This window comes from Anguilla rostrata, chromosome 7 (genome assembly GCF_018555375.3).
Source record: "Anguilla rostrata isolate EN2019 chromosome 7, ASM1855537v3, whole genome shotgun sequence".
Classification (NCBI taxonomy): Eukaryota; Metazoa; Chordata; class Actinopteri; order Anguilliformes; family Anguillidae; genus Anguilla; species Anguilla rostrata.
Window position 1 is genome coordinate 47,293,883 of NC_057939.1, and position 13,758 is coordinate 47,307,640.

Consider the following 13,758-nt stretch of genomic DNA (forward strand, 5'->3'; position numbering starts at 1 on the left):
TACTGAGTCTTTAGTTAATGTGAAAGTACCAATGTATGTGTTTTCAGTGGGAAACTATATTGGTTATAGGCCTACAGTTGGGCCCAAAAATCTTCAGGACCTGAGCAGGTATGTACTGTAATAGAATCAGTGCATAATCAGATGAGAGACAGACGAATCGACGTGGCAGGCATTATCTTATCCACAATATATACAACATGCGCATGTGGCATTTACATCCACCCACAGCAACAGTGATTGACAAGCTGGGTTCAAGTTGCATGCTTCTCCTTTTCAATGTGATCACGTAAACAAAAATCTGATGAAAAAGCTAAACATTGTCAGCTTTACGGCGAACGGGGATTCTTTGATCTGATGCCGGCCACAAATGTAGCCTAGTTAAGTTGAACAAGCCACCTCATTACAGAATACTTGACAAACTACTCAAATTAAAACTAAACTCTCCAAAACATAGGCTCCCACCTCAATGCCATAGTGCTAAATTTCGCACCATTACTTCATACTGAAAAATCTACAAATGGGGAGATGATTGATGCTCTTACCAATGCCAGAAATCGTAAAACGCACGTGTAAAGCCAGTTCATTCGCATTACAGGCATTTTAGCAGTCATTCTTATCCCGAAGAGCTTTGGCATTTTACATAGTCTCCATACAGCTGGAGCCAAATGCTGTTTAGTACCTGCTCAAGGGTACAGCGGTAGTATTACAAGTCCAAGCTTCAAGCCCATTTACAAAGTAAACTACACTACACTAGTTTACAGAGTAAAGAATTACGCGAATGCACCTTAGATAGCTATTAAAAGTTACAGCTAACGCTTGTTAGGTGGCCCGCCATCATTCAGTAGTTTCCATTTTTACTACTTTTATCCAAGTTCAGAACTAATGGAGTGAAATCCAGAGTGCCAGAAACAACACCTTGTTCACGTAATCATCGAGCTGCGACTAAAGTTGGCGTGTAACGTCAGCCTGCCGTCGTATCTTTAGCATATCAGTTCATGGCTAATTTAAGTGATGATCCAAAATTGTTTACGTTAAAAACAAGTTCTGGTTAAAATACCGCTTTGTCGTGCAAATTACTTACCACGCTGTTGAAGAGCAGACAGTCCCAGTCTCTTAGTACCCTGCCCCATGGATACCATTCAAAACAGCTTTCTCGTAAATGCCAAAACTCTTGCAATGTTGCCACAATTCCGCTGCTGGCAGTTCCCTCTGCACAAATATCGAATCGTCAAAACTGTAGCCTTGAAAAGGCGATAATATGCGCCATTGTCACAGCCAGATCGCGGAAAACATACGAAGACAATTCCAAATTAGGTAATCCAACAATGACGTTTGCCAAACCCAAGAATTTAATCGGTAGGCCTCCAATCTCCATCGGAATAATTAAATTAAATGTTAAAAATATCAAAAGAATAAATAAAATAAAATAAAACTGCCCAGAATCAAATTATGATTTGTTCATCTCCCTGTCTCTCCAAAAATAAAGTCCAATATTGCCAAATGACAGGGACCTTCAATCGAGCCTTTGGACGCAAACCAGGTGTTGGCAATTAGCTCGCTATGGATCAACCCTACTCACTCACTCACTCACTCGCTTAATTCTTTCTTTTACAAAACAATATAAATCCCAGGAGGAGATACGATATAACGATGACTAGCTATTAATTTAAGGAATCAAAAAATATAATTTAAATTCTAAAATGGGTCAAATGTCATGTTAACATTTTAATTTTATGAATTCTTTTTAGACTGGTTCCCAACTGTGTTTTATGAAAGGGATTCAGTCAGTTGCCACATTTATTTAAAGTAACAGCTCAGTTATTCTGGTAAAAATAAAGGTAGGAATTTATGGTCGCATTATACATCTCTCAGTTTAAAGCTGCATGTGAATGCAATTGCTCTCACGAGCAGCTACTAGCTTCCCTGGTGCAGATCTGTAAGGATTAGGTATTGGTGGGGTGGAAATGTTATGCACTACATCTTGAATTATTGCTTTAAGTGGAAGTGATGACCTATTTCTTATAAGAAATTTTTAGTTTTATTGAGTTGTTTCATGCATCCCAACATTTTCCTGGAGTCCAGCTTGAATGATTTTAAAGGGGTAGTGGAATATTTTTTCATTCTTCTTACAAATTGGCCCAGTGGGGGTTATTCCAGTTTTTTATTCCCTAGAGAAAATTCCTATTGGGAAACTGTATATGGTAACCCGTTTGTAAATGGATTTTAAAATATTTTGATTGATTAGATCAATTGATTGATTGGTTGATAGTTTTTTTTTTTTTTTTACGAACGATTTATTACACCAAACATGTTGACAAAGTCAGATATGCAGATGTTATACGCATGTACCTTCTAGATCCCTGGCAGCCACACACTCCCTGAAAAATTATTTTCTCTCCTAAAATACCAAGGACTCCTCCTCCCCCATAAACAAAAATCCGAATACGCCATCTTGTAGCCATCCCCGTTTAGCCTGTGTGACCAGATAACAATGTTTCAAATTTATAGCAGGTCAACAAAAATAACCACCTAGTTACCAGTGCCAACGGACTGATAAGGACCCAGCTCTCAACAGGAGGGTATCAAAGAGTAAACAGCTCTAGGTTCTGTGAGTAGATAAACAGACAACTGATGGTAAACAGCATCCCCGTCCGACCTGGGTCAAAAATGTGTTGGAAATACTTTAACCTTTAGGATGACGGTAAAAATGTGAAAACATTTCTAAAAAGCCCTGAGAATGTTTAACAAAACGTGGTACCAACCAAAACAAACAGCCATAGGAAAAAGAATCACGGTGTCTGAAGGGCAAGTGTTTCAAACAGATTATTTATCACCCGCTCCTGTTGCCTCAAAACCTGCAGGTGGGTGCTAGAATAGAATAATGGGTCAGGGACTGGGCTTGTAGCTTAGAAGCTCCTGGCTTGATTCCCTGGTGGAATGGGGCCATTGTACATATGTTTTATATTTATTTTTTTAGGCATTTAGCAGACAATCTTATCTAGAGCAACTTACACAGCTTATTTTCTTTTTACATACAATCCAATTATACGGCTGGATATTTATTGAAGCAATTCAGGTTAATTACCTTTGCTCAAGGGTGCAATGCCGTTGCCTCTGAGTCTTAAGTTAAGTTCCCTACCCATTATCCTAGTGTCATCCGCTGTACCCTTGAGCTGGGCGTATAACCTGAATTGCTTCATTAAAAATTCAGCTGTATAAATGGATTGTATATATAAATGTAAGTCGTGTGAGTCGCTCTGGATAAGTAAAATGAATGCGATGCTCGGGCAGAGGTACTTCTACTGCGTGATTGCTGATGCTGTCCGTGGTGCTGGTGAATTGTGCGCTGTCCACGGTGCTGAAGCACTTCCAGCTGTAAAAAGACTGGAGGAGGCCAAAGCCGCATTCCGAGCATGAAATTATAATAGCTTGTTAGTAAATCGAGGCAAATGTATTCAAACTAACATTTGTCCTTAAATCTGTTGTTAAATGAAATAATAATGTTGGAAGAACAAGAATAAGTCACAGCACACACGTACACACACACATTTCCATTCAAACTATACATTATTTTGTATAATACACATATAATATATACTGCGTTTAATTAGATCTGTACTCAGTGAGGTCTTTATACAGTAATATCTCTGTGTAGAGGGGACTGCATGTAGGTCTCCTTCAAAATATTTTCCATTGCAAGGTTCGTCGCTCCACAAAAGCGATGAATATCTGATTACCAAACATTTCTTATTAAAAGATGAAATATTATGCTGGCCCTTCTGGTTCCATTATTGAATGGAATCTAATTTACCTCCCGGGCGCCAGACTCTTTTCATGTGAGTGTGAGCGAAATGCTGAAGAGGTTCGAGGTTTCGGCGCTGAGAGCCCGGCACTTATTTTCTCAGATAATGGAGAGCTGCTTAGGGAGAGCAGCGGAGCAACGTGTGGCTGTGTCGCAACATCCGGCCTTTCATCAGTCCCACGCGGGAGTGCATTCTTTCCGCTTTCACGAGGGTTGACCAATACCATAAAGAGGTGATAGACATGCGAGAAAAACACGATGGTCTTTTAATAATAAAATAAGATTTTTTTTTCCTTATGAGCGAGTGTCGCATCTGGTTTTACCTACAAAATGAGCTAGGCAGACGGGCGATTCTGTTACATTAGGACGCTCTATTTTCAGGTCTTTGCCTTGCCTGGCGTTCGGCGCGCAATCTGCGAGATCAAGCCGTTTCTCACGACGAAGAAATTAGTGGAACAGTACTGAACGTATTTTCACGCCTGACCTTTGTGAGTTCGACCTTTGTTCCTTTGTGAACACAGTTTGAAGAGTTCATTATGGATCGACGAACTTGCACGTGAAGGAAAACATAGCACTAGAATTTAACTGTAGGCTATATGTAAAGTTGAGGACAAATGTTTAACCAATTTTTGTTGGCTGCTTTACCCGACCTCTATTTCTGGTACAGAATGATTTAATCTGGCCTCAAAAAAAAAAAAAAAAAAAACATACAGACAAATACATTATTATTTGTGCGCTGTAGGTAGCCTACTGACGATGACTTCCGCAGTTTTTTTTTGTTAAACAGAATAATGTGAGTGATATGCACTGAACGCTGTCACATTACCTTGCATCCTTCGCATAGAAACATAACTTTTTTTCTCCTCAGCGCATTGAATATACATCATTTTTCTTATTTATTTTGTGGATAGGCAGGTTTTTTTCGTTATCTTTTTTTTTTTCGATTTCATGCTTTGAATTTGGCGCCCAGTATAAAGACATCATTAATAATTATTGAGACATCAAGTTAATACAGAATGAGTTCGCTGAGGTTAACAATATGGTGTAAATATCACTGGGGATTTCCACATTTTAATTTAAATGGCATGCTGTAATTATAGATAACAGATAAGCTCCTTCTGTAAAGTGTATAACTGTACTGTATTGAGTAAGTGGCAAACTAAAATCATCACACACACATGTGCACACACACACTCTCTCTCTCTCTCTCTCTCTCTTTCTCTCTCAGACAGACCCAGACCCACACACAGACACTTGAAGTTGCATCCACAGGAGAGCAGTGGGAATCTGATGCTCATTCCATATTAGTCTTGATACATTGGGGGCAACTGGTCAGAAGAGAAATTCAGTCAGGATCTCTTCCCAGCAGAAGATATTACAAAGGTTAATCAAACACCAAAGAAAAACACTGTGACCTAAAGTATATTTCCAGCAAGCTGGACAAACATGGGACTTATGCCACGCTACTCACTGCTAATCTCTGTCTCTGCACTATGAGACACTATAGAGTAAGGGCTATGGCATCAGTCCACACCTGTCAGCCGTCCTCCAGAAACTGAGCTTATTTACCTCTCCAGCGATAAACTGGAGTGGCGGGAATTCAGTCCCATCTTAGAACATAATCACATGAAGGCACAATATGCAATACTAATACAATTGATGTCTTATCAATATGAAGGTGGAACACATTTAGCAGAAATTATTTTACTAACAGATCCCGAGCGACTCCTTAGAAACCCATTAATAAGTCAGTGATTGTGCGTCAACGTTAATGTGATTTGATCTGTTATCTTTACTGACTAATGAGGGCATCGTTGCCACTCAATGTATCTCAGTTTGGATCATGAGTTATTATGAGAGGAAATAATGGGATATTTTCAGTACCTTCTCCCCCCTTTCTCCCACAGCTTTGAATGCTCAGTCGCATTCACTGGTCGCCTTCAATGCCACAACATCCAATATCAATTTTGGGGAGAGCACACAAGTATGTGTTCTACAAAAACAGGTGATGACCAGAGGGAAGCGTGTCCCCTACCAGCCAATCAACAGCTTTCCCATCCAAGTACTAACCAACCTCACACCAGCTTAGCTTCAGCTGTTTAACATAAGGGTCCAGAGTGATATGGTTGGGTCATATGTGCACTTGCACACAATAACACCCTGTTCTAACTTTTTTCGTGGCTTGAAAGTGTCCATTAAGCTACAATATAAACATAAATAACCAAAAATGTATCCAAAATCTCAATAAGAAATAGACTTGATATCTTGTGTCATTTAGCTATTTAAAAAATGATGACCTTGATTGCGCAGGGTCTTTCAAAAGGTTCAGAAGCATTTTACATGATAATAAATGCCAGCAAACACAAAGCTGTATGCATTATAAAATACAACCTGTTTTGGAGATAAAAAAGAGCAATAACCTTTATCAGGTATTGCATATGCAATATTTCAGTATTATACATTTTAATTTCCTTTGTATTACCTCTTATCTTGATACTGCTATCAGCCTGGCATTGTAAATTATATAATAAATGAAATTTAAAAAGTAGGGCATTGTGAACTGCATTGTGAATACTTCATGCTACCGCTCTCTGCGAAGCCAAAGAGGGATTTTAATTTTAATATTTGCTTGGCATGTCAAACGATGCCCAATAAATGCGCAGTATTCAAATAATGTGGGTGTGAATATGTTCATAATTTTAAAAATTGATACAACATGAATAAGTTATTCAAACAGATGCCTCAGCTTTAGCTCCCAGGTCCCATAATTTGAAAATGTATTTTTTTCATTTTTCAGTTTATAGGTTTTACAAGGAATAAATGATGAGCCTTTTAATGTGCCCTAGGCAGTCTCTAACTGAAACTGCACTTTAAGGGAAAAAAATCACAATTCACAATTTTATTATTACTATCCACAAACAATACAATACAATCAACCAGAGCATGTGTGTAATATAAGATAGTGCTCCTAAAAGTTAGACAAATGACTCCAGATGGCATAGTAGGTTAGAACTCATTCCATCCTGTTCAAAATGAAAAGTGAATGTACAGTGCCGGTCATATCATTCGTGACTTTACTGGTGGGCATTATCTTTGCACTTACAAATCAATCATATATACATGTTCAGGTACTTGTCAAAATCAATCCAGAAAGTCAGTGTTTGTGTAAAATCTCTTAACTTTTAAACTAGTGTTTACAAATACTATTTGTAGTACCCATTTATAATATAAACAAGTCATATATCATATGGAAATATCAATAAAGTATTGTTTTTTTTCCAAGGGGGTCCCCAGATCCCAGTTTGGAGTCATCTACAGTAAGTGCTGAACTGCAGGTGTCTCTACTTGCTTATTGTCATGTAATAATATGGAATATGGATTGTTGAATGGATCTGAATGTGCCAACTATCTTGATACGTTATCAGAAAAAGTGAGGAATGATTTGCCATCTTGACAAAAAATATATAAAAAATGACAGAAATGAGCTGTGTGTTGTGGTCAGGAACCTTGTGTTTGGCTTCACACAACTATCATTTGTAAGGAGATTTTATCACTCCACTCATACTGACCATAACAACAACAACAACAAAACATCAAATACAGCATCTGCTTTTACTTACATTTCAAAAGCACAGGGGTGAGTTGAGTTAGTTAACTTCAGAATCCAAAGACAGCCGCGCGTTTCCTCGTTTAAACATGACCTTAAACTCTGGCTAATTTACATGGCTAATGAGGAAAGTCTGCCCTTGCCCGGGGTCATATTTAATCAATCCCATGGACTTTATTTGTGTCAGTTCAGCCAAAGCTCTCTGCTGGAGTTTGGTGTGGACAGCTGGCAGATCATTTCCAAAGGGATGAATTAATACCGCTGCTCCACACCTTTGCCCCTGCAATAAAACCGAGCCTCACTTCTCCACACAAGGTTGTAAGTCGTTTAAAACAAAACGATTGACCGAACCGAAACTCGTGTGTTAATTGTCTCCATTCATAATGGAAGAAACAGTGGGAAAATAACATCAGTGTCCTCTTGGCCTTGCTGTTAGGACAACAGAGCAACGTAATTATATATTTATATTTAATTTTATTTAGGGAATACTGTTTATGCTAGTGGTTTTCAGTAATAAAAGATCTTATCAACCCCTTTCTGCCTGTACACTCCACAATGTGAGAATACAACACTCATCAAACAACGAGGCTAGCATTTCTGCTTCAAATCAACAGACAAATCCAACAGATCAGCATTCTGGGTTTGAAAATATATATATTTTTTTGTTTGTAGATTCTGAATATTATTCTACATTTTATCTGGGCTTGAGTGAACCCTATATTTTACAAACTATGGATGTTCTTTCTGGAGCTCCTTGGAATCAATCACTCATTATGAAAACATTACATCCAAACAGCCTGAGTGTTCTCCCACATATTAAACAGCCCTTTGTAGTTTGAATGTTTATTTGTAAGCACTCTGCAATAAGGAAATGAGCAGGAACAAATGATTATTAAGTCACAAGCTCCAGTCAACACAATCAATGAAATATCACTCTGCTGACTGCACAGCTGTTGTTGAAGAATATTACCGCTGTAGTGCTTTAACATTTTAAACCTAGAGAGAGACCATCCTCTACGGAACGCACAAAAATCACTGGTGGAAGTTAACAGCATGACTTTCATGTCCATAACCTACTTTGAATAATAAAGAAATAAATACAGAAAAAAACTCAGAGACACGGAAAAGTCAGAGTCACGTCTTCCTGGTTGTGCTGATGGAAAACCCCCTGCCAATATTCACAGCGCACAGTCCACTGGAGATAAATCCTATTTCCCCTCGAGCTGCATTAACATGCAAGACGGATGCTCACACAGAAGCAAGTATAATGAAAATGACTGACAATATTAACTGCGCAAAGGTATTTGGTATGTAAATACATTACCTGTGTCCAGGTATTAGGCATTTAAATATTAGCGGTGCACAGCTCAGGTATCAGTTCTGTACAGGTATTAGATGTATTCTGACGGCACGGTGGTGAAGTGGTTGGCACTATTGCCTCACGAAAAGGTGGTTCTGGGTTTAAGTTCCGGCTGGAACCCCTTCCGGAACATTCTCTGTCGCATGTTCTCCAGGGCTTACTTGCAAAAAGAGATGTCAACATCACCCTGATTAGATAAAGAAGAAATAAAATAAATACATATGCTAGCTGTGTACAAGTAATATCTGTGACTAGGTATTAACTGTGTGCAGATATCAGTATGTGCAGATATTACCTGTTTACAGGCATCAGTACTATTCTGCTTGAGCACATTGTCCATATGAGGCAAGACCTGCACTCAACTGCAGTATAAACTTTCCGAACTGAACTGTCTTACAAACAAACTTTCGCAGAGGAATATCGGAGACAGCAGTATGGCTTAAAGTGTAGGAAAATGAGCTTTTAACTCTGAGGTTGTGGGTTCATCTCCAAGGCGAAGTATGGTTGATGTACCCATAAACAAGGTACTTCACCTGAATAGCATCAGCAATATATTGTGCCGCGTAAATGAATTGTACTGTATATAAATAAAGTAAGCTTTATGGGTTCATCTGGATAACAGTGGTGGCTCAATGCTATATTTTAAAAATTTTATCAGCATATAGTACATATAAATGTACATGACAGATTTCTTTTCCACTGAAAACAATATTGTCACATGGGTGAATCTGCATTGATTCACATAATTTTTTTTTTCACTGTCCTATGACAATATTATTTGCTGCGAAAACTAAATCTGTCACATACATTTATATGTACTATATGCTGGTGTCGTGAGTATATAGTACATATAAATGTATATGACAGATTACTTTTCCACCGAAAACAATATCATCACATGGGTGGATCCGCATTGATTCATATTCATCTTTTTTTTTTCATCTTCCGGTGACATAAATGCGAAACGCACTCCCTGCACTATGCTAATCAGGCCCCACATTACACCTAACATTATTTTTATGGCCGACCAATGTAAGCACTTTGCTGTAATGGACCCCTGTTTCGCAGCCTGTCACTTCAAATGGACTGCAGTGGTCTGTAAAACGGGGAGGTCGTGAATCTCCAAACCGCCTCGCGGCTCCTAGCGATGACACGCCTTCATAAAGTCCCAAGGTCAGCCGCGCGGCCCGGTTGTTAATCAAGCGCCGGCTCCCGTCCCGCTCCCCGCCTCGAATCGCGCAAGCAGCGCTCCGGGGGAACCGGGGGGGAACGTTTCGGAATGGTCTTTCCTTGCGCCGGTTCGCCCAGTCTCCCCCAACAGCATGGCTGTTATTTACAGGGAGGCCGGAAGGATTTCAGGTTCGCTCGATGTCTTCAAATTAAAATATCCGAATGGTGTAGGATAAATGCTCTGGGTAAGCAGGCCGGACTAAAAAATAGATGTAGGATAAATACATTGGGGTAGTATACTAGAGTAGATATAGGGAAAATATATTGGTTTAAATATACTAGAGTAGATATAGGGTAAATACATTGGGATCACAGGCTATTGTAGAAATACATCAGGCCTGAGCAGATATAGAATAAAGTAAATGCATTAGGCTAGAGTAGATACAGAGTAAGTATATTTGGATACTAGGCGTGAGTAAATATATGGTAAATACATTGGATTAGTAGATACAATGAGAAGGTAAGGCAGATACAGGATAAATACTCTGGTTAAATAGTGTAGGGTCATTTAGTCCAGTGCTGATCTATGTACCACATTATGTGTTGAGCTCCTTTAGTCCATCAGCTGATCAATTGGAATGATGAAAGCTTTTCACTGTTAGTGTGTCTCTGACTCTCTATACCCTGATATTTGTTTGGTACATGTATGTTACCCTTGCTTTTTTACGTCCAACTGATTATGAGTGTAACAGTCCATACAGAATTCAGGCAGGTACTGTAGGCTGCCAGGTTACGGATGGCAAAAAACAGATAAAACAAAGAGTACGCAATCTTCAATACACAATGCCCGCGTGCAACCAGAAATGAACCAGAAATGCCCAGAGATTCATTACAGAAAACGTCCTCACTGACAGCAAATACTAAATTAGCAAAATAATGAGGGGTTGGCAACTGGCACCGAGCTAATCCTAGTCTAGTGTGAAATTGCACTGTGATAGGGGTACAGTAGAATTTATTTTAAAAATCAATTATCTTTTTGGCATGCTAGGATTCATTGGGTTATATCCAGCCCAACAGTGCCGCCATTGCTGTAGTGTGTCTGCAGGATGTAACGAGAGGAATATGCGAGAGCGTTGTCTGGTGTTTACCTTGCATAGTAAGTGTAAAATTGAGGTCACCCGGTGGTTATTCATTTCAGTGCTCAGTGAGGTGTGCACTGGTATTATGAGAGCACATAGGGGATTATTCTCATTTGCGATTACGAGACACGGTCTCACCGTCACCTCCCGAACGAGGCAAGCAAGGCGACATGACCGGCACTTTTTTTCCGACCAGGTTAACCGCCGCGGTCGCTACGAACGCGACCGTCGAGCCGAGGGGGAAGGCTAGTCCTCCCTTTTTCACGACTCGCTTTGTTCTTCGGCGGGAAATCCTCGGGCGCCGGGCGGCTGCCGATTTCGGGCAGCGGTGGAGAGAGAGAGAGCTTGGCAGCAAACTCCCCGCGCTTGATTAGAATCGGTCTTCAGCGCCGCGAATCTTAATCCCACTCCGCGGAAAAAGGGAATTTCATCTGCTGTTCTGGGTTGCTGCCAAGACACAACTGGGTCACACGTTATTGGACGAGCCTGTTAATGCTCCGAGAACACAGCCGATAAATGAATAGCTACCTGTTCATTAAGCGTGACTTAATTAAGCATCTAACACAGACAGCAATCCAGAAATAAGCAGGTACTACAGTAAATGGGTAATTAGTCTTGCTGTCGTAGAGTGTGAAATTACATGAAAAACGCTGTTTTCTTGCGTACTCTTGAGCGTCTTGATTTGAGTTGATTCACCAACTTTTGATGCCGCCATAATAGTCCAATAAAATGGATTCACTTCCTGATGAAACACGATACACTAGCAACCAACGTGGAAACCTTATTCAGGAGATGTAAAGAGACATGCATTTGACCTTTCTTTTAATGACAAATATTAAAATCTTTGGTTTCTGCCATTCAAATTCACATAAGTGAAGCCATGTTGGTACATTTTAATAAAACTTTGCTTTGGCCTTTCTCATAAAAAAAGAAAAAAGCCCTTTCATTACAACCCTTTATGTAACATACGGCAAATTGGCCCCTCTTTACTGCTCTTTCAATGAAAAAAAGATGAGAACCAGTTATTTGATGAAAAATGAATTGTAATTAGCCGTTTGATTGTTGCAGATATTCACAGCTTTGTGTGGTTAATTGGGCTCCAATGCACTTGGCTGGGATTAAACAGAGACAACAAACAAGCAGAAGGTCAGCGGGAAACAAGCCTCTGAAACAGCACCGAATTGATAACGACTGCAGTAAACGGAAATGAATCATGACCGTAAAGACTGTTCTGGTCCTGTGATTGGCTAGTGCCACATCGGTGGTTTAGTAGCAAAATCACGAGGCAAAATATATTGAAAAATGAAGACCATAGTACCCTTTTTCAAAGATAGCAGTGAAACCGCCTTTGTTAGGACTGCAGACCTCCACAGTATAGGACCAAAGTTTCGTGACCTTTGACCCCACATCCATGGGTGTTGTGATTGTTGCTATGTTACTGTGAATAGGTGATATACTGTAGCACCACCATAGATTTTTCTCCTATTTTTCAATACTGCTCACTCCCATTGGGGCCAAATAATCTGTCCAATCAGATGCCTCTTGAGTATTCATTGAAGGCATGACCAAGGACAATATTGTGGTAATAGATGTTATGTAATGCAATACACTCCAGGAAACTTATGTAATCAACCAGAACCTCTTGTGGTTAAAAAATAGAGGAAGGAAAGCTGTACAAAATAAGTATTGTACCTTACTGAACCTGTGTTTAGCAGTTGTCTATGACCATGAAATGCACTTTTTGTACGTCGCTTTGGATAAAAGTGTCTGCCAAATAAATGTAATGTAATGTAATGAAAGAACGCAAAAGGTGATCTGGTTTGTCTACAGAATCTGTGGTCCCACATCTTGGCTTAGCGAACAGATCTATACAACCGCATTCAAGAAAAAAAACACCAGCTAACCACTTGTATTGATACCAGGAGCAAATATTACTTAATGTCAAGCAAATCAATGTTGGCTGATTACATTTGTGTAAAAATGCAAGGCCTTGTACGCACTTAAAACCCTTCAGAGATGAATTGCTGAACAGTACATTTTCTGTTTCGCTTGGTTAAGATGAATGTTATGGGCGGATACCATAACGGATATGGATGATCAACAATCCACTCTCTGTATATATTGAATGCACTCCTTCCAGTATATTAGGGCAGATTTAGATTAAATCTGTGAAATGCTATGGAAGACCAGAGCTGTGAAAAATATTCAGTTCATCTAAAGGCAGCATTGTCGTTGGTAATTACGGGTTTGTCATCCCCTCCTTTTCGATCGATACCACGGTGAAAACAGAATTACGATGCTATGGAGACGCAGAACTCTCCTCCGTGCATTTACGGCATCCGCGCATCCGTAAATTTCATCCCTTTTCTTTTTCCGGGGCTAATGAAAAGGAATTTGTCGTTTCGGCTGTTTAGGGAATCCTTAAAGGTTATCGGCAAACATTTATAACGTCCGCGGCGCCCGGACCGCGTCGGAGCCCGCGAACAGAACGGGGGAGGAATGGGAACGCTATCAGCTTGACATTTCTGTCACGACCGCTATTTGAACCAATGGATGAATCTGACAAATGCCAGCGCTGTCATTGGTGCGGTTTTAATTATACCTGACTGGGTCTTTCAGGGCCTGCGAGCCGAACTTAATTAGCTCGCGCAGAAAGACTGCCACTCATGGGCGTCGCCGG

The 13,758-nt window shown here is 39.8% G+C and overlaps 1 protein-coding gene across 2 annotated transcripts in view; it reads right to left on the bottom strand.

Annotated features, from left to right (window-relative positions):
• Positions 1-1,359, bottom strand: part of LOC135259881 (periphilin-1-like) — a 100,627-nt gene extending 99,268 nt beyond the window's left edge. The window contains exon 1 of one of the 2 annotated variants that reach the window (XM_064344773.1): positions 1,082-1,359. The gene's annotated coding sequence lies outside the window, so the exon portion shown is untranslated. The remainder of the gene's footprint in view (positions 1-1,081) is intronic. The other variant, XM_064344767.1, reaches the window with a different exon arrangement.
• Between the last annotated feature and the right edge of the window lie 12,399 nt (positions 1,360-13,758).